The sequence below is a fragment of the Triticum aestivum genome, chromosome 4A, assembly GCF_018294505.1.
Source record: "Triticum aestivum cultivar Chinese Spring chromosome 4A, IWGSC CS RefSeq v2.1, whole genome shotgun sequence".
NCBI lineage: Eukaryota > Viridiplantae > Streptophyta > Magnoliopsida > Poales > Poaceae > Triticum > Triticum aestivum.
Genome location: NC_057803.1, coordinates 466,732,064 through 466,753,029, shown reverse-complemented (window position 1 = coordinate 466,753,029; position 20,966 = coordinate 466,732,064).

Sequence of the window (20,966 nt, the reverse complement as noted above, 5' to 3'; positions counted from 1 at the left end):
GACTATGAGATTATGCAACTCCCGAATACTGGAGGAACACCTTGTGTGCTATCAAATGTCACAATGTAACTGGGTGATTATAAAGATGCTCTACAGGTGTATCCAATGGTGTTTGTTGAGTTGGCATATATCGAGATTAGGATTTGTCACCCTGTGTATCAGAGAGGTATCTCTGGGCCCTCTCGGTAATGCACATCACTATTATTGGATATAGTGCAATCTATGACGTCTCTTACCGATTTACCACTATCATTTTGGGGTTATGCATTAGAGACAGCTGCATTCACGTTAAATAGGGCACCATCTAAATCCGTTGAGACAACACCATACGAACTATGGTTTGGCTAGAAACCTAAGTTGTCGTTTCTTAAAGTTTGGGGTTGGGATGCTTATGTGAAAAAGTTTCAACCCGATAAGCTTGAACCCAAATCGGAGAAATGTGTCTTCATAGAATACCCAAAGGAAACTATTGGGTACACCTTCTATCACAGATCCAAAGGCAAGTTCTTTGTTTCTAAAAGTGGATCCTTTCTAGAGAAGGAGTTTCTCTCGAAAGAAGTGAGTGGGATGAAAGTAGAACTTGATGAGGTGACTGTACCCGCTCCCTTATTGGAAAGTAGTTCATCACAGAAATCTGTTCCTGTGAATACTACACCAATTAGTGAGGAAGCTAATGATGATGATCACGTAACTTCAGATCAAGTTACTACCGAACCTCGTAGGTAAACTAGAGTGAGATCCGCACCAGAGTGGTACGGTAATCCTCTTCTGGAGGTCATGTTACTTGACCATGACAAACCTACGAACTATGAGGAAGCAATGATGAGCCCAGATTCTGCGAAATGGCTTGAGGCCATGAAATCTGAGATGGGATCCATGTATGAGAACAAAGTGTGGACTTTGGTTGACTTGCCCGATGACCGGCAAACCATATAAAATAAATGGATCTTCAAGAGGAAGACGGACGCTGATAGTAGTGTTACTATCTACAAAGCTAGACTTGTCGAAAAAGGTTTTTGACAAAGTTCAAGGTGTTGACTATGATGAGATTTTCTCACTCGTAGCGATGCTTAAGTCTGTCCGAATCATGTTAGCAAATTGCCGCATTTTATGAAATCTGGCAAATGGATAAACAAAACTGGATTCCTTAAAGGATTTATTAAAGAAAGAGTTGTATATGATGCAACCAGAAGGTTTTGTCAATCCTAAAGGTGCTAACAAAATATGCAAGCTCCAGCGATCCATCTATGTACTGGTGCAAGCATCTCGGAGTTGGAATATACACTTTGATAAGTTGATCAAAGCATATAGTTTTATACAGCTTGCGGTGAAGCCTGTATTTACAAGAAAGTGAGTGGGAGCACTACAACATTTCTGATAAGTATATGTAAATTACATATTGCTGATAAAAAAAAATGTAGAATTACTCTGCAAAGCATAAAGGAGTGTTTGAAAGGAGTTTTCCAAAGAAAGACCTCGGTGAAGCTGCTTATATATTGAGCATCAAGATCTATAGAGATAGATCAAGACGCTTGATAAGTTTTTTCAATGAGTACATACCTTGACAAGATTTTGAAGTAGTTCAAAATGGAACAATCAAAGAAAGAGTTCATGCCTATGTTCCAAGGTGTGAAATTGAGTAAGACTCAAAGAACAACCACGGCAGAAGATAGAAAGAGAATGAAAGTCATTCCCTATGCCTCAGCCATAGGTTCTATAAAGTATGACATGCTGTGTACCAGATCTATTGTATACCCTACACTGTTTTTTGTCAAGGGAGTACAGTAGTGATCTAGGAGTAGATCACTGGACAACGGTCAAAATTATCCTTAGTGGAATAAGGATATCTTTCTCGATTATGGAGGTGACAAAAAAAGGGTTCGTCGTAAAGGGTTACATCGATGCAAATTTTGACACTGATCTAGATGACTCTAAATCTCAATCTGCATACATATTGAAAGTGGGAGCAATTAGCTAGAGTAGCTCTGTGCAGAGCATTGTTGACATAGAAATTTGCAAAATGCTTACGGATCTGAATGTGGCAGACCCGTTGACTAAACTTCTCTCACAAGCAAAACATGATCACACCTTAGTACTCTTTGGGTGTTAATCACATAGCGATGTGGACTAGATTATTGACTCTAGTAAACCCTTTGGGTGTTGGTCACATGTCGATGTGAACTATGGGTGTTAATCACATGGTGATGTGAACTATTAGTATTAAATCACATGGCGATGTGAACTAGATTATTGACTCTAGTGCAAGTGGGAGGCTGAAAGAAATATGCCCTAGAGGCAAGAATAAAGTTATTATTTATTTCCTTATTTCATGATAAATGTTTATTATTCATGCTAGAATTGTATTAACCGGAAACATAATACATGTGTGAATACATAGACAAACATAAGTGTCACTAGTATGCCTCTACTTGACTAGCTCGTTAATCAAAGATGGTTAAGTTTCCTAACCATAGACATGAGTTGTCATTTGATTAATGGGATCACATCATTAGGAGAATGATGTGATTGACTTGACCCATTCCGTTAGCTTAGCACTTGATCGTTTAGTTTGTTGCTATTGCTTTCTTCATGACTTATACATGTTCCTATGACTATGAGATTATGCAACTCCCGTTTATCGGAGGAACACTTTGTGTGCTACCAAACATCACAACGTAACTGGGTGATCATAAAGGTGCTCTATAGGTGTCTCCGAAGGTACTTGTTGGGTTGGCGTATTTCGAGATTAGGATTTGTCACTCCGATTGTCGGAGACGTATCTCTGGGCCCTCTCGGTAATGCACATCACTATAAGCCTTGCAAGCAATGTGACTAATGAGTTACTTGCGGGATGATGCATTAAGGAACGAGTAAAGAGACTTGCCAGTAATGAGATTGAACTAGGTATTGAGATACCGACGATCGAATCTCAGGCAAGTAACATACCGATGACAAAGGAAACAACATATGTTGTTATGCGGTTTGACCGATAAAGATCTTCGTAGAATATGTAGGAGCCAATATGAGCATCCAGGTTCCGCTATTGGTTATTGACCGGAGACGTGTCTCGGTCATGTCTACATAGTTCTTGAACCCGTAGGGTCCGCACGCTTAAAGTTCGATGACGGTTATATTATGAGTTTATGTGTTTTGATGTACCGAAGGTAGTTCGCAGTCCCGGATGTGATCACAGACATGATGAGGAGTCTCGAAATGGTCGAGTCATGAAGATTGATATATTGGAAGCCTATGTTTGGATATCGAAAGTGTTCCGGGTGAAATCAGGATTTTACCGAGTACCAGGAGGTTTCGGAACTCCCGGGGACATAATGGGCCTTAGTGGGCCTTGGTGGAAGAGAGAGGAGGCGGCCAGGGCAAGGGCCGCCCCCCTAGTCCGAATAGGACAAGGAGAGGGGGGCGGCGCCCCCCTTCCTTCTTCTCCTCCACCTCTTTCCCCTCTCTCTCCTAGTCCAACAAGGAAAAGGGGGGTCCTACTCCCTGTAGGAGTAGGACTCCTCCTGGCGCGCCCTCTCCCTTGGACGGTCGCACCCTCCCTTGCTCCTTTATATACGGGGGCAGGGGGCACCCCAAAGACACAACAATTGATTTGTTTGATCTTTTAGCCGTGTGCGGTGCCCCCCTCCACTATAGTCCACCTCGATAATACTGTAGCGGTGCTTAGGTGAAGCCCTGCGTCGGTAGAACATCAACATCGTCACCACGCCGTCGTGCTGACGAAACTCTCCCTCAACACTCGACTGGATCGGAGTTCGAGGGATGTCATCGGGCTGAACGTGTGCTGAACTCAGAGGTGTCGTGCGTTCGGTACTTGATCGGTCAGATCGTGAAGATGTACGACTACATCAACCGCATTGTGCTAACACTTCCGCTTTTGGTCTACGAGGTTACGTGGACAACACTCTCCCCTCTCCTTGCTATGCATCACCATGATCTTGCGTGTGCGTAGGAATTTTTTTGAAATTACTACGTTCCCCAACAGTGGTATCAGAGCTTGGTTTTATGCGTAGATGTCATATGTATGAGTAGAACACAAGTGAGTTGTGGGCGATACAAGTCATACTGCTTACCAGCATGTCATACTTTGGTTCGACGATATTGTTGGATGAAGCGGACCGGACCGACAGTACGCGTACACTTACGCGAGACTGGTTCTACTGACGTGCTTTGCACACAGGTGGCTGGCGGGTGTCAGTTTCTCCAACTTTAGTTGAACCGAGTATGGCTATGCCTGGTCCTTGAGAAGGTTAAAACAGCACTAACTTGATGAACTATCGCTGTGGTTTTGATGCGTAGGTAAGAACGGTTCTTGCTCAGCCCGTAGCAGCCATGTAAAACTTGCAACAACAAAGTAGAGGACATCTAACTTGTTTTTGCAGGGGCATGTTGTGATGTGATATGGTCAAGACGTGATGAGATATAAGTTGTTGTATGAGATGATCATGTTTTTTTGAAGTTATCGGCAATTGGCAGAAGCCTTATGGTTGTCTCTTTATTGCATAAGATGCAAGTGCCAAATAATTGCTTTACTTTATCGCTATGCGATAGCAATAGTTGCAAGAGCAATAGTTGGCGAGACGACCATGTGACGACACATTGATATAGATCAAGATGATGGAGATCATGGTGTCATGCCGGTGACGATGGAGATCATGACGATGCTTTGGAGATAGAGATCAAAGGAACAAAATGATGATGGCCATATCATGCCACATATTTTGATTGCATGTGATGTTTATCTTTTATACATCTTACTTTGCTTATTTATGACGGTAGCATTATAAGATGATCTCTCACTAAATTACAAGATAAAAGTGTTCTCCCTGAGTATGCACTGTTGCCAAAGTTCGTCGTGCCCAGACACCACGTGATGATCGGGTGTGATAAGCTCTACGTCCATCTACAACGGGTGCAAGCCAGTTTTGCACACGCAGAAATACTCTGGTTAAACTTGACGAGCCTAGCATATGCAGATATGGCCCCGGAACACTGGAGACCGAATGGTCGAGCGTCAATCATATAGTAGATATGATCAACATAATGATGTTCACCATTGAAAACTACTCCATTTCGCGTGATGATCGGTTATGGTTTAGTTGATATGGATCACGTGATCACTTAGATGATTAGAGGGATGTCTATCTAAGTGGGAGTTCTTAAGTAATATGATTAATTGAACTTTAATTTATCATGAACTTAGTCCTGGTAGTATTAGCATATCTATGTTGTAGATCAATAGCTCGCGTTTAGCTCCTCTGTTTTATTTTTGATATGTTCCTAGAGAAAACTAAGTTGAAAAAATGTTAGTAGCAATGATGCGGATTGGATCCGTGATCTGAGGATTATCCTCATTGCTGCACAGAAGAATTATGTCCTTGATGCACCACTAGGTGACAGGCCTATTGCAGGAGCAGATGCAGACGTCATGAACGTTTGGCCAGCTCAATATGATGACTACTTGATAGTTTAGTGCACCATGCTTAACAACTTAGAATCGGGATTTCAAAGACGTTTTGAATGTCATGGACCATATGAGATGTTCCAGGAGTTGAAGTTAATATTTCAAGCAAATACCCGAGTTGAGAGATATGAAGTCTCCAACAAGTTCTATAGCTAAAAGATGGAGGAGAATAGCTCAAGCAGTGAGCATGTGCTCAGATTGTCTGGGTACTACAACCGCTTGAATCAAGTGGGAGTTAATCTTCCAGATAAAATAGTGATTGACAGAATTCTCTAGTCACCATCACCAAGTTAGTAGAACTTCGTGATGAACTATAGTATGCAAGGGATGACGTAAATGATTCCCGAGCTTTTCATGATGATGAAATCGATGAAGGTAGAAATCAAGAAAGAGCATCAAGTGTTGATGATTAACAAGACCACTAGTTTCAAGAAAAGGGAAAGGGAAAGAAAGGGAACTTCAAGAATAACGGCAAGCAAGTTGCTGCTCAAGTGAAGAAGCCCAAGTATGGACCTAAGCCTGAGACTAAGTGCTTCTACTGCAAAGGGACTGGTCACTGGAAGCGGAACTACCCCAAGTATTTGGCGGATAAGAAGGATGGCAAAGTGAACAATGCTATATTTGATATACATGTTATTGATATGTACTTTACTAGTGTTTATAGCAACCCCTCGGTATTTGATACTGGTTCAGTTGCTAAGAGTAGACACTCGAAACGGGAGTTACAGAATGAACAGAGACTAGTGAAGGGTGAAGTGACGATGTGTGTTGGAAGTGGTTCCAAGATTGATGTGATCATCATCGCACACTCCCTATACTTTCGGGATTAGTGTTAAACCTAAATAAATGTTATTTGGTGTTTGCGTTGAGCATGAATATGATTTGATCATGTTTATTGCAAAATGGTTATTCATTTAAGTTAGAGAATAATTGTTGTCCTGTTTACATGAATAAAACCTTCTATGGTCATACACCCAATGAAAATGGTTCGTTGGATCTCTATCGTAGTAATACACATATTCATAATATTGAAGCCAAAAGATGCAAAGTTAATAATGATAGTGCAACTTATTTGTGGCACTACCGTTTAGGTCATATTGGTGTAAAGCGCATGAAGAAACTCCATGCTTATGGGCTTTTGGAATCACTTGATTATGAATCATTTTTTATGCTTGCGAACCATGCCTCATGGGCAAGATGACTAAGACTCCATTCTCCAGAACAATGGAGCGAGCAACTGACTTATTGGAAATAATACATACTGATGTATGCAGTCCGATGAGCGTTGAGGCTCGCGGCAGGTATCGTTATTTTCTGACCTTCACAGATGATTTGAGCAGATATGGGTATATCTACTTGATGAAACATAAGTCTCAAACATTTGAAAAGTTCAAAGAAGTTCAGAGTGAAGTGGAAAATCATCGTGACAAGAAAATAAAGTTTCTACGATTTGATCGCAGAGGCAACTATTTGAGTTACGAGTTTGGTCTTCAATTAAAACAATGTGGAATAGTTTCATAAAATCGTGCCACCTGGAATACCACAACATAATGGTGTGTCCGAACATCATAACCATACTATTATTGGATATAGTGCAATCTATGATGTCTCTTACCGATTTACCACTATTGTTTTGTGGTTATGCATTAGAGACAGCTGCATTCACGTTAAATAGGGCACCATCTAAATCCATTGAGATGACACCATATGAACTGTGGTTTGGCTAGAAACCTAAGCTGTCGTTTCTTAAAGTTTGGGGTTGCGATGCTTATGTGAAAAAGTTTCGACCTGATAAGCTCTAACCCAAATCGGAGAAATGTGTCTTCATAGAATACCCAAAGGAAACTGTTTGGTACACCTTCTATCACAGATCCAAAGGCAAGTTCTTTGTTGCTAAAAGTGGATCCTTTCTAGAGAAGGAGTTTCTCTCGAAAGAAGTGAGTGGGAGGAAAGTAGAACTTGATGAGGTAACTGTACCTGCCCCCTTATTGGAAAGTAGTTCATCACAGAAATCTGTTCCTGTGACTACTACACCAATTAGTGAGGAAGCTAATGATGATGATCATGTAACTTCAGATCAAGTTACTATCGAACCTCGTAGGTAAACCAGAGTGAGATCCGCACTAGAGTGGTACGGTAATCCTCTTCTGGAGGTCATGTTACTTGACCATGACGAACCTACAAACTATGAGGAAGCGATGATGAGCCCAGATTCCACGAAATGGCTTGAGGCCATGAAATTTGAGATGGGATCCATGTATGAGAACAGAGTGTGGACTTTGGTTGACTTGCCCGATGATCGGCAAACCATATAAAATAAATGGATCTTCAAGAGGAAGACGGACGCTGATAGTAGTGTTACTATCTACAAAGCTAGACTTGTCGAAAAAGATTTTTGACAAAGTTCAAGGTGTTGACTATGATGAGATTTTCTCACTCGTAGCGATGCTTAAGTCTGTCCGAATCATGTTAGCAAATTGCCGCATTTTATGAAATCTGGCAAATGGATAAACAAAACTGCATTCCTTAAAGGATTTATTAAAGAAAGAGTTGTATATGATGCAACCAGAAGGTTTTGTCAATCCTAAAGGTGCTAACAAAATATGCAAGCTCCAGCGATCCATCTATGGACTGGTGCAAGAATCTCGAGGTTGGAATATACGCTTTGATAAGTTGATCAAAGCATATAGTTTTATACAGACTTGTGGTGAAGCCTGTATTTACAAGAAAGTGAGTGGGAGCACTACAACATTTCTGATAAGTATATGTAAATGACATATTGTTGATCAGAAAAAATGTAGAATTATTCTGCAAAGCATAAATGAGTGTTTGAAAGGAGTTTTTCGAAGAAAGACCTCGGTGAAGCTGCTTACATATTGAGCATCAAGATCTATAGAGATAGATCAAGACGCTTGATAAGTTTTTTCAATGGGTACATACCTTGACAAGATTTTGAAGTAGTTCAAAATGGAACAGTCAAAGAAAGAGTTCATGCCTATGTTCCAAGGTGTGAAATTGAGTAAGACTCAAAGCCCGACCACGGCAGAAGATAGAAAGAGAATGAAAGTCATTCCCTATGCCTTAGCCATAGGTTCTATAAAGTATGCCATGTTGTGTACCAGATCTATTGTATACCCTACACTATTTTTTTGGCAACGGAGTACAGTAGTGATCTAGGAGTAGATCACTGGACAACGGTCAAAATTATCCTTAGTGGAATAAGGATATGTTTCTCGATTATGGAGGTGACAAAAAAAGGGTTCGTCGTAAAGGGTTACGTCGATGCAAATTTTGACACTGATCCAGATGACTCTAAATCTCAATCTAGATACATATTGAAAGTGGGAGCAATTAGCTAGAGTAGCTCCGTGCAGAGCATTGTTGACATAGAAATTTGCAAAATACTTACGGATCTGAATGTGGCAGACCCGTTGACTAAACTTCTCTCACAAGCAAAACATGATCACACCTTAGTACTCTTTGGGTGTTAATCACATAGCGATGTGAACTAGATTATTGACTCTAGTAAACCCTTTGGGTGTTGGTCACATGTCGATGTGAACTATGGGTGTTAATCACATGGTGATGTGAACTATTGGTATTAAATCACATGGCGATGTGAACTAGATTATTGACTCTAGTGCAAGTGGGAGGCTGAAGGAAATATGCCCTAGAGGCAAGAATAAAGTTATTATTTATTTCCTTATTTCATGATAAATGTTTATTATTCATGCTAGAATTGTATTAACCGGAAACATAATACATGTGTGAATACATAGACAAACATAAGTGTCACTAGTATGCCTCTACTTGACTAGCTCGTTAATCAAAGATGGTTAAGTTTCCTAACCATAGACATGAGTTGTCATTTGATTAATGGGATCACATCATTAGGAGAATGATGTGATTGACTTGACCCATTCCGTTAGCTTAGCACTTGATCGTTTAGTTTGTTGCTATTGCTTTCTTCATGACTTATACATGTTCCTATGACTATGAGATTATGCAACTCCCGTTTACCGGAGGAACACTTTGTGTGCTACCAAACGTCACAACATAATCGGGTGATTATAAAGGTGCTCTACAGGTGTCTCCGAAGGTACTTGTTGGGTTGGCATATTTCGAGATTAGGATTTGTCACTCCGATTGTCGGAGAGGTATCTCTGGGCTCTCTCGGTAATGCACATCACCATAAGCCTTGCAAGCAATGTGACCAATGAGTTAGTTGTGGGATGATGCATTACGGAACGAGTAAAGAGACTTGCCGATAACGACATTGAACTAGGTATTGAGATATTGACGATCGAATCTCGGTCAAGTAACATACCGATGACAAAGGGAACAACGTATGTTGTTATGCGGTTTGACCGATAAAGTTCTTCGTAGAATATGTAGGAGCCAATATGAGCATCCAGGTTCTGCTATTGGTTATTGGCCGGAGACGTGTCTCGGCCATGTGTAGATAGTTCTCGAACCCATAGGGTCCGCACGCTTAAAGTTCGATGACGGTTATATTATGAGTATATGTGTTTTGATGTACCAAAGGTAGTTCGGAGTCCCGGATGTGATCACGGACATGACGAGGAGTCTCGAAATGGTCGAGACATGAAGATTGATATATTGGAAGTTTGTGTTTGGATATCGGAAGTGTTCCGGGTGAAATCGGGATTTTACCGGAGTATAGGGAGGTTACCGGAACCCCCGGGGACATAATGGGCCTTAGTGGGCCTTGGTGGAAGAGAGAGGAGGCGACCAAGGCAAGGGCCGCGCCCCCTCCCCCTAGTTCGAATAGGACAAGGAGAGGGGGGGCCCCTGATGAAGCTATGTACCTAGGGTAGGGTCATGGATCTGTCCAACATACCCTCCCCAAGGACATCTCTACAAAGAATCAGAAGTAGTCGAAGAGAAACCATCATCCACTCGACCACCAGAAGATATGTGCACTCGACCACCTTGAAGACACTCGACCACTAGAAGATGAGAAGCCCTTCACTCCGCAACGGTCGGGGTTTAAACCATAGCTTTATGGACATTTATAGCACTTTACTTCGGACATTACCAGTAACGCTCCTCCTTTATGAACATTGAACCCTGTGTAATGGAGGGGAGCTGGGGTCCTGGCGCACTCTATATAAGCCACCCCCTCCTCTGGGACAAGGGTTTGCACTTTCTGTAATTCACACGCATATATCCAGTCGACCGCCTCCGGGCTCCGAGACGTAGGGCTGTTACTTCCTCCGAGAAGGGCCTGAACTCGTAAAACTCGTGTGTACAACTCCTCCATAGCTAGGATCTTGCCTCTACATTCCTATCCCCTATTATACTGTCAGTCTTAGAACCACGACAGTTGGCGCCCACCGTGGGGCAGGTGTCTTAGCGACTTGTTGGAGAAGTTGCAATTTTTCTGATCCCCTTCATCATGGTTTCAGGCGGAGGTTTGGCTGAGGGCCACGAGATCTGTCTCGGCGCACTCGTGTTTGTCGCCGATGACTCTGCTTGGCTTCAGGAGGCTCCACTCAACGTCGACGCGCTCCCCACCCGCGGGGCGACGCACTTTCGTGCGTGCGTCCGCGGCGTCCTTCTGCGGCAGCCGTCGACCCAGTATCAGTCGGCTCCAGCAACTTTCCCCCTCCCTGCGGCCCGCCGGAGCAAATGTTTCGGTCGGTGAGACTTCATCGGTGGGTGAGGCATGCAGTGGCCCGCCAGTCGGCCACCCCTCAAGTCGCGGCGATCGAGCCCGATGAAACTCTCTACGACCTGTTCGATCTATCGACTGGCTCCATAGAGACCGCATCCGAGTGTGACAGCAGCGACCCAGCGGCTGAAGTTCTGATGGTCAATGGACCATGCAGCCCTCCTGGCTTCACCCGTGAAGACGGAGGCGACGGGAACGGTGATCCGTCGCTCGTTCATGAAGAGTACCGCCCCGAACCCCTCTCTTTGCAGCAGAGGGAGGAACTTCGCCGCCGGAACATGGATGCACTGCATACTCCTATAGTTGGAGAAACCCCTGAGGCCCATGCCTTGGAGCAGGCGCGCTTGGCCAACTTGGCTGAGCACACTCGACTGGAGAACCTCCAGCGCACACTCAACGATCACGCTCGGCAGCATGCTCCCGAATCCAGTCGACGCCAACTTTTTCCTCCTCCGACTCAGGTATACTGAACCCCAATCCAGAATCTAGCAGCTGCTGCCAGGATAGCGGAGTCGATTCAACCTTCCCAGTCGGAAGCTGGCAGAGGTCTGGTGCAAATCCGAGCCTTGCTCTGGGCGGCGGGAGAACAGAATACGGTTGTATCCCAGTCGCGGAATAGGATCCATAGCAGGTCCGTGGTTGTGGACACAGTTCAGTCGGCCCATAGCCCAAGATCGCCCCCGAGGCGTGAGGGACATGGAGATCGACGAGATCAGTACAAGAACCGTGAGCAGTATGATCACCGAGTCGATCGTGATGATCGTCGTCGAGTGCCCACTCCTCCCCAAGGAGTGGGTCGTACGTGCCTCGGCAACATGAAGACAGACGCCCTCAGAGTGTTGGGCGAGGTATTCCAGTCGACCCCAGGGAGCCAGGCTTTGATGCGAGATCTATTCTCGTTCAGGGTTTGGTCGACAGAAACAGAGCTCAGCGAGAAGGCCATGACAGGGGTCTGCAAACCAGCAACAGAGCGCATATCTCAGGTCCAGAGTGCTTCAGCAGAGCTATCAGAGCTGCAGTGATTCCCCCCAACTTCAGGTTGGCAACTGGAGTCAGTAAGTTCACTGGTGAGTCCAAGCCTGACACTTGGCTTGAAGACTACCGAGTGGCTGTCCAGATTGGTGGCGGCAATGATGAAGTGGCCATGAAACACCTTCCTCTGATGTTGGAGGGTTCGGCTAGAGCATGGCTGGATCAGTTGACGCCTGGCAGTATTTATACCTGGGAAGATCTCGCCTGAGTGTTTGTCAGAACATTTGAGGGCACTTGCAAATGACCGGCAGGTTTGACAGAATTACAGTGTTGTGTTCAGAAACCGAATGAAACTTTGAGGGATTATATCCAGAGATGGATCACCCTACACCACACGGTAGAGGACGTGTCAGATCATCAGGCAATTTGTGCCTTTAAGGAAGGTGTCAGGTATCGGGAGTTGAATATGAAATTCGGCCGGACAGGAAATATGACTCTGGCTCGGATGATGGAAATTGCCACCAAGTATGCCAATGGTGAAGAAGAAGAACGACTCTGGAGTGGCAAGCACAAAGCAGTCGCCCACGAAGCCGGAGGAGGAAACTCTGGTTGGAAACAAAAGCGCAAGGCCGAGCCAGCTGCTCCTAGTGAAGCCTTGGCTATGGTTCAAGGAAAGTTCAAGGGGAAGCCCAAGGGGCTGTGGAACCCCAAGAAAGTAAAAGATCAAGATGGAAATGACGTGTTGGATTTGTCATGCCACATCCACACCAAAAAAGATGAAGAGGGTAATTTCATTTACCCGGAGCACACCACTCGGCAGTGTCGGCTCCTAATCCAGCAATTCCGAGAGAAACAACCCAAGGAAAAGGAGAAGGAAGCAGACAAGGCTGAGGATGAGGAAGGGGATGATGATGGTTATCCCCATGTGAATTCCACTCTGATGATTTTTGCTGACGTTGAGAGCAAAAGTTGATTGAAAGTCATCAACAGAGAAGTGAACATGGTCGCTCCAGTGACACCCAGTTACCTGAAATGGTCACAGACCGCCATTACATTCGACCAGTCTGATCATCGAGCACACATAGCCACTCCCGGGAGGCAAGCACTGGTGGTCGACCCGGTGGTCGAAGGCACTTGACTGACAAAGGTCCTGATGGACGGTGGCAGTGGCCTGAACATACTGTATGCAGAGATGTTGAAGGGAATGGGCATTCCGATGTCCAGATTCAGTGAAAGCAATATGAGTTTCCATGGGGTCATTCCAGGCAAGAAGGCTGCATTCCCCGGCCAGATTGCGCTCGACGTGGTTTTTGGTGATTCCAAAAATTACCGCAAAGAAAAGTTGACATTTGAAGTTGTGGATTTCCAGAGTGCTTATCATGCCATTCTGGGCAGGCCAGCTTATGCACGTTTTATGGATCGAACATGTTACGTATACCTCAAATTGAAGATGCCTGGTCCCAAAGGGGTGATCACTATCTCTGGTAATCGGAAGAAGGCAAAAGAGTGCTTCCAGAAGGGCTCAAAGATCGCCGATGCTCAGATGGTCGTGGTAGAATTGCAAGAATACCAGAAAAACGCAGATCCGAGTGATTTGTTGCGAGCCAAGAAGCCAACCACAGATTCAGCATTCCAGTCGTCTGGCGAAACGAAGTCGATTCACATTCACCCGACAGACCCCAATGCTGCTCCGACTCACATTTCAACCACTCTCGACTCCAAATAGGAAGAAGCGCTCATCTAGTTCCTCCGTGAGAACTGGGACATCTTTGCATGGAAGCCTTCTGACATGCCGGGTGTTCCTAGGGGACTGGCTGAGCATCGTTTGCGAGTCGACCCAAAAGTGAAACCAGTCAAAGAGCATCTTCGACGGTCCGCCATACAGAAGAGAAAGGCAATTGGTGAAGAGGTGGCTCGGCTTTTGGCAGCTGAGTTTATCCGAGAGATTTACCACTCCGAGTGGTTAGCCAATGTTGTCATGGTACCAAAGAAGGACGACTCACTTCACATGTGCATTGATTTCAAGCATATCAATCGGGCCTGCCCGAAAGATCACTTTCCTCTCCCTCGCATCGACCAAATAGTCGACTCGACTGCAGGGTGCGAGCGTTTGTCCTTTTTGGACGCCTACTCCGGGTACCACCAGATCCGTCTGTACGGACCCGACGAGATAAGACAGCTTTTATCACCCCGTTTGGGTGCTTCTGTTATGTCACAATGCCATTCGGTTTGAAGAACACTGGAGCCACATTCATGCGGATGATTCAGAAGTGCCTGCTCACTCAGATCAGTCGGAATGTGGAAGCATACACGGATGACATTGTGGTCAAGTCACGTAAAGGTTCCGACCTACTGACTGACCTTGCTGAAACCTTTGCCAGCCTCATAAGGTATGATATCAAGCTCAATCCATCAAAGTGCACGTTTGGAGTTCCGGGCGGAAAATTACTCGGTTTCCTTATTTCCGAACGAAGAATCGATGCTAACCCAGAGAAAGTGGGTGATATACTCCGAATGAAATGCCCTGTGCGTGTGCATGATGTCCAGAAGCTTACTGGTTGCTTGGCCGCCCTAAGTCGATTCATTTCTCGCCTCGGTGAAAAGGCGCTGCCTCTTTACCGACTGATGAAGAAATCAGATAAGTTCGAGTGGACCCCAGAAGCTGATGCAGCATTTGCAGAGCTAAAAGCCCTGCTTTCCACCCAGCCGATGCTTGCTGCTCCAATCAGCAAAGAGCCTCTACTGCTTTATATAGCAGCCACTGGACAAGTCGTCAGTACAGTACTTACGGTCGAGCGGGAAGAAGAAGGAAAAGCTTATAAAGTTCAGCGCCCAGTTTATTATATTTCTGAAGTCCTGACTCCGTCAAAGCAGAGATATCCGCACTATCAGAAGCTTGTCTATGGGATTTACATGACCACGAAGAAGGTTGCACACTATTTCTCTGATCACTCTGTTACAGTCGTCAGCGACGCTCCATTGTCAGAGATTCTGCACAACAGAGATGCAACTGGTCGAGTGGCAAAATGGGCGATTGAACTCCTTCCCTGGGATATCAAGTTTGAGGCAAAGAAAGCTATCAAGTCCCAAGCAATAGCAGATTTCCTCGCTGAGTGGATCGAACAGCAACTGCCGACTCAAGTTCACTCGGAGCACTGGACCATGTTCTTTGACGGATCCAAAATGCTGAATGGTTCTGGTGCTGGGGTAGTACTGGTATCCCCCCGAGGAGACAGGCTCAGATATGTCCTCCAGATTCACTTTGATTCCTCCAACAATGAAGCAGAATATGAAGCACTCCTGTATGGGTTGTGCATGGCCATCTCACTCGGCTCCGTCGCCTCATGGTCTATGGCGACTCAGATTTCGTAGTCAATCAAGTGATGAAGGAGTGGGACGTCAGAATCCCAGCCATGACCGGTTACTGCAACGCGGTGAGGAAGCTGGAAAAGAAGTTTGAGGGGTTAGAGCTCCATCACATACCCCGACTGAAAAATCAAGCAGCCGATGACTTGGCAAAGATAGGTTCCAAGAGAGAAGCCATTCCCAGCAATGTGTTTTTGGAGCATATTCACACGCCGACAGTTCAGGAAGATCCTTTTACTGAAGAGCCCCCGCAGCCTAAGAGCGCCACAGACCCGACTGAAGTCGAGGTCCCAGCCGTGGTCGACCTGATCATGGAGGTTCTGGCCATTACTCCCGACTGGACAGTGCCCTACATTGCGTACATCCTCAGGAAAGAACTCCCAGAGGATGAGGAAGAGGCTCGATAGATTGTCCGTCGATCCAAGGCCTTTACTGTGATAAGAGGACAACTGTTCAAGGAAAGCGTGACTGGAGTAGGTCAGAAATGCATAACACCAGAAGAAGGTCGAATGATCCTCAATGACATCCACTCGGGGATTTGTGGTCACCATGCGTCCTCTCGGGCCATCATGGCTAAAGCATACCGAGCTGGATTCTATTGGCCACGAGCAAATGAAATGGCGAAAGATATAGTCGACAGATGTGAAGGCTGCCAGTTTTACTCCGACATGTCTCACAAGCCAGCGTCAGCCCTGAAGACCATCCCCCTCATTTGGCCCTTTGCTGTTTGGGGACTGGATATGGTTGGACCACTGAGAACTGGCAGGAGCGGCTTCACTCATGTGCTCGTTGCAGTCGAAAAGTTTACCAAATGGATCGAAGCTAAACCTATGAAGAACCTTGAGGCCAGCACCATTGTCAGTTTTATCAGAGAATTGACATTCAGATATGGAGTTCCACACAACATCATCACAGACAACGGGTCGAACTTCGATTCCGATGAGTTTAGAGCTTTCTGCGCTTATCAAGGCACACGAGTCGACCATGCTTCAGTCGCTCAGCCGCAGTCGAACGGACAAGCAGAAAGAGCCAATGGCCTAATTCTCAAAGGACTGAAACCCCGACTGATGTGTGATCTCAAACACGCAGCAGGCGCTTGGGTTGATGAACTTCTGTCAGTTCTGTGGGGTTTAAGGACAACTCCTAATCGATCGACCGGTCGAACTCCTTTCTTCTTAGTCTATGGAGCCGAAGCTATTCTGCCAAGTGACCTGCTCCACAACGCACCCCGAGTCGAGCTCTTCTCCGAAGAGGAAGCAGAGTAGGCCCGACAAGATTTAGTCGATCTCTTAGAGGAGGAAAGAGAGATGGCCTTGATCCGGTCGACCATTTATCAGCAAGACTTGCGTCGATTCCACGCCGGCAATGTGAGGGGTCGAGCCTTTCAAGAAGGAGACCTGGTTCTTCGAGTGCATCAACAGAAACCACACAAGCTCGCCCCGGCTTGGGAAGGCCCCTTCATCATCACGAAAGTTCTTCACAACAGAGCATACCATCTTTATAGTGTTGAGCATCAGAAAGACGAGCCACGGGCTTGGAACGCAGAGCTGCTCCGCCCCTTTTATACTTAAGCACTCATTCGAATAAAATGTAATAAGAAACACCTTTGTAATTTGTTTATCAAACACAAGAGCTTATGGTCCTCTCATACGATTGTTGTTGTTCTTACTTACTTCTGAAATCCCCCAGTGGGTGGGCTTAGTCGTGAATCCGTTTCGCCTAAGTTCTCTCACTCGGAGGCTTAGCTGTAGTCCAGTACTCGCCTAAGTTTGAAAAAATCCTACCGAATGGAGAACAATCCTCCCACTCGGGGGCTTAGCTGCAGTCCAGTACTCCCTAAGTTCTCTCACTCGAAGACTTAGTTGCAGTTCGGTACTCGCCTAAGTTTGAAAAATCCTACCGAGTGGAGAGCAATCCTCCCACTCGGGGGCTTAGCTGCAGTCCAGCACTCGCCTAAGTTCTCTCACTCGGAGGCTTAGCTGCAGTCCAATACTCGCCTAAGTTTGAAAAATCCTACCGAGTGGAGAGCAATCCTCCCACTCAGGGGCTTAGCTGCAGTCCAGTACTCGCCTAAGTTCTCTCACTCGGAGACTTAGCTGCAGTCAGGTACTCGCCTAAGTTTGAAAAATCCTACCGAGTGGAGAGCAATCCTCCCACTCGGGGGCTTAGCTGCAGTCCAGCACTCGCCTAAGTTCTCTCACTCGGAGGCTTAGCTGCAGTCCAGTACTCGCCTAAGTTTGAAAAAATCCTACCGAGTGGAGAGCAATCCTCCCACTCGGGGGCTTAGCTGCAGTCCAGTACTCGCCTAAGTTCTCTCACTCGGAGGCTTAGCTGCAGTCCAGTACTCGCCTAAGTTTGAAAAAATCCTACCGAGTGGAGAGCAATCCTCCCACTCGGGGGCTTAGCTGCAGTCCAGTACTCGCCTAAGTTCTCTCACTCGGAGGCTTAGCTGCAGTCTAGTACTCGCCTAAGTTTGAAAAAATCTTACCGAGTGGAGAGCAATCCTCCTACTCGGGGGCTTAGCTGCAGTCCAGCACTCGCCTAAGTTCTCTCACTCGGAGGCTTAGCTGCAGTCCAATACTCGCGTAAGTTTGAAAAATCCTACCGAGTGGAGAGCAATCCTCCCACTCGGGGGCTTAGCTGCAGCCCAACACTCGCCTAAGTTCTCTCACTCGGAGGCTTAGCTGCAGTCCAATACTCGCCTAAGTTTGAAAAATCCTACCGAGTGGAGAGCAATCCTCCCACTCGGGGCTTAGCTGCAGTCCAGCACTCGCCTAAGTTCTCTCACTCGGAGGCTTAGCTGCAGTCCAATACTTGCCTAAGTTTGAAAAATCCTACCGAGTGGAGAGCAGTCCTCCCACTCGGGGGCTTAGCTGCAGTCCAGTACTCGCCTAAGTTCTCTCACTCGGAGGCTTAGCTGCAGTCCAATACTCGCCTAAGTTCGAAAAAATACTACCGAGTGGAGAGCAATCCTCCCACTTGGGGGCTTAGCTGCAGTCCACTACTCGCCTAAGTTCTCTCACTCGGAGGCCCAACTGCAGTCCAATACTCGCCTAAGTTTGAAAAAATCCTACCGAGTGGAGAGCAATCCTCCCACTCGGGGGCTTAGCTGCACTCCAGTACCTTCCTAAGTTCGAAACATATCCCTATCCGCAAGGACGACGAGGTGCAGGTCGACTGCAACCTTCTCCTTCGGAGCTACGTCACAAGTACAATGTACGCTCCATCCCTATCCGCAAGGACGACAGGGTGCAGGTCGACTGCAACCTTCTCCTTCAGAGCTACGGCACAAGTACAACGTACGCTCCATCCCTATCCGCAAGGACGACGAGGTGCAGGTCCACTGCAACCTTCTCCTTCGGAGCTATGGCACAAATACAACATGCGCTCCATCCATATCCGCAAGGACGACAAGGTGCAGGTCGACTGCAACCTTCTCCTTCGGAGCTACGGCACAAGTACAACGTGCGCTCCATCCCTATCCGCAAGGACGACGAAGCGCAGGTCGACTGGATCCACCACTTCAGAGCTGCATCTCCAGCGCAAAGACTATTCCGAGCAGTGAACAAAGTCCATTCGGAGGCAAAACGAAAGCACATTCGGAGATAAACCAAATTCGGATAAATCCTAAAGTTCCAAACAGAAAATCCAAAGTATTCGGGCATCAAGCCCGAAGGAGTTTAACGGTTACAGCAATCACTCGGCATTCCGAGGCAAATTTAAAGTAGATTCAAGTCTCATAAGTTTGTTCACTCGGCAGGAGGAGGGCTAGCAGGCTCGACGAATGCGTCCAGGTCGATCCCATCAGTGATCCGAGTAGCGGCAGCAATGAAAGTCTCCATGAAGGATTGGAAGTCATGCTTTTTGGTGTTAGCGACTTTGATCGCAGCCAGCTTGTCTTCACGAGCCTCCTTGCAATGGACTCGCACCAAGAACAGCGCCACGTCAGCACCACACCGGGCGGAGGACTTCTTCCATTCTTGCACTTGGTCAGGGATCCCGTTTAGTCGAGCCATCAGGGATTCCAGGTCATTTTAAAGCATCGCCCTTGGGCAAAGCGATGAGTCGATTCGGGAGACTACCTCCTTCAGGCGCATGAGGTAGCTTGTGGCGCTGGCGATGTGGGACTCCAGTTGGAGCACATTCATTGCAGTTTCGTCGCAAACTGGAGAAGCGATAGGGTCCAGACCCGTCTCGACCTTTCCAGTTTCCTCATCGAAGTCTTGGCAGAATTCTGCAGCCAAAAATTAGTGAGTCGACCGAGCAGGATCCGATCACAAGCATCAACACAGTCGGTTTAAAAGAAATACCTTCCAGCGTGAGATAGAGCTTCTTGGCAAGAGTCCTCAGATAAGCTTCCGTGTCATTCCTCTTGCGGATCGCGGACTCCAGTTTTTCATTCAGGGCAACCTTGTCCTTCTTCAGACTAGTCACTTCACGGTTAGCTTCATTGAGGCAAGATTTCAGTTTGTTCACCTCCCCTTCCGGCGTTCCGACTGAAGCTGCGAGAGCAGTTTTATCTTGAGCTGCTTTTTGCGTGGCGGCGAGGTCCGAGTCCTTTTTCTCCAGATCCAACTTCATTTTCTCTGCAAAGAAGCAATCGAATCAAACAAGAGATCAAAGAAATATATTGGAAGTTAGTTGACAGCTAGTTACCATCCATACCAGCAGCTTCGTCTTGAGCTTTCTTCAGATTTTGCTGGGCCAATTCCAAGTCGAGGTTGAGTTGCCTCTGCTTCTCCTCAAGTTCAGCAAACTTGGAAATAAGAGTACAAGACTTCTGCAGAAGGCAAAAGACGGGTCAGTCGATAAGATCAAAGGTTGTTTACTTCGAGTGAATAAAACCTAAAGAAGTTCGCTTAGACCCCAGCCGACTGCACACAGTCGACTGCGGTCTCGGGGGCTACACCCAGTGGGTGCACTTGGCGTGCCCCCGCTGATTAAGACCCAACTCGACCGGTCCACCCGGACCAAGTCCAAAAAAAAAGTTGTTCAGACCACAGTCGACTGCGATCTCGGGGACTGCACCCAGTGGGTGCACTTGGCATGCCCCCACCAGTTCAGATCCTACTCGGTCGGTCCGCCTGAGCCGAGTGGAAGAAAAGAAAAAGAAACGAAGGTAGAACTCAGACCCCAGTCGACTGCCAGCAGTCGACCGCGGTCTCGGGGACTACACCCAGTGGGTGCACTTAGCGTGCCCCCACCGGTTCAGATCCCACTCGCCCAGACCGAGTGCAAGAACGCAACTACCAGAGACAACAAAACACCCAATGGGTGCTCTGATTCGACGCAAACAACAGGAGATTGTGTAGAAGAAAATTTTTCAGGTAGCATATCTTCATAGAACAAGAGCAATCGGAAAGTCTACTTACCTGGACATTGGCCTGAAGAGCAGCACTGGCGTCGTAGGCAGCCTGGCTATTCTCATGCACCGTCTTCACTCGCTCCATCATC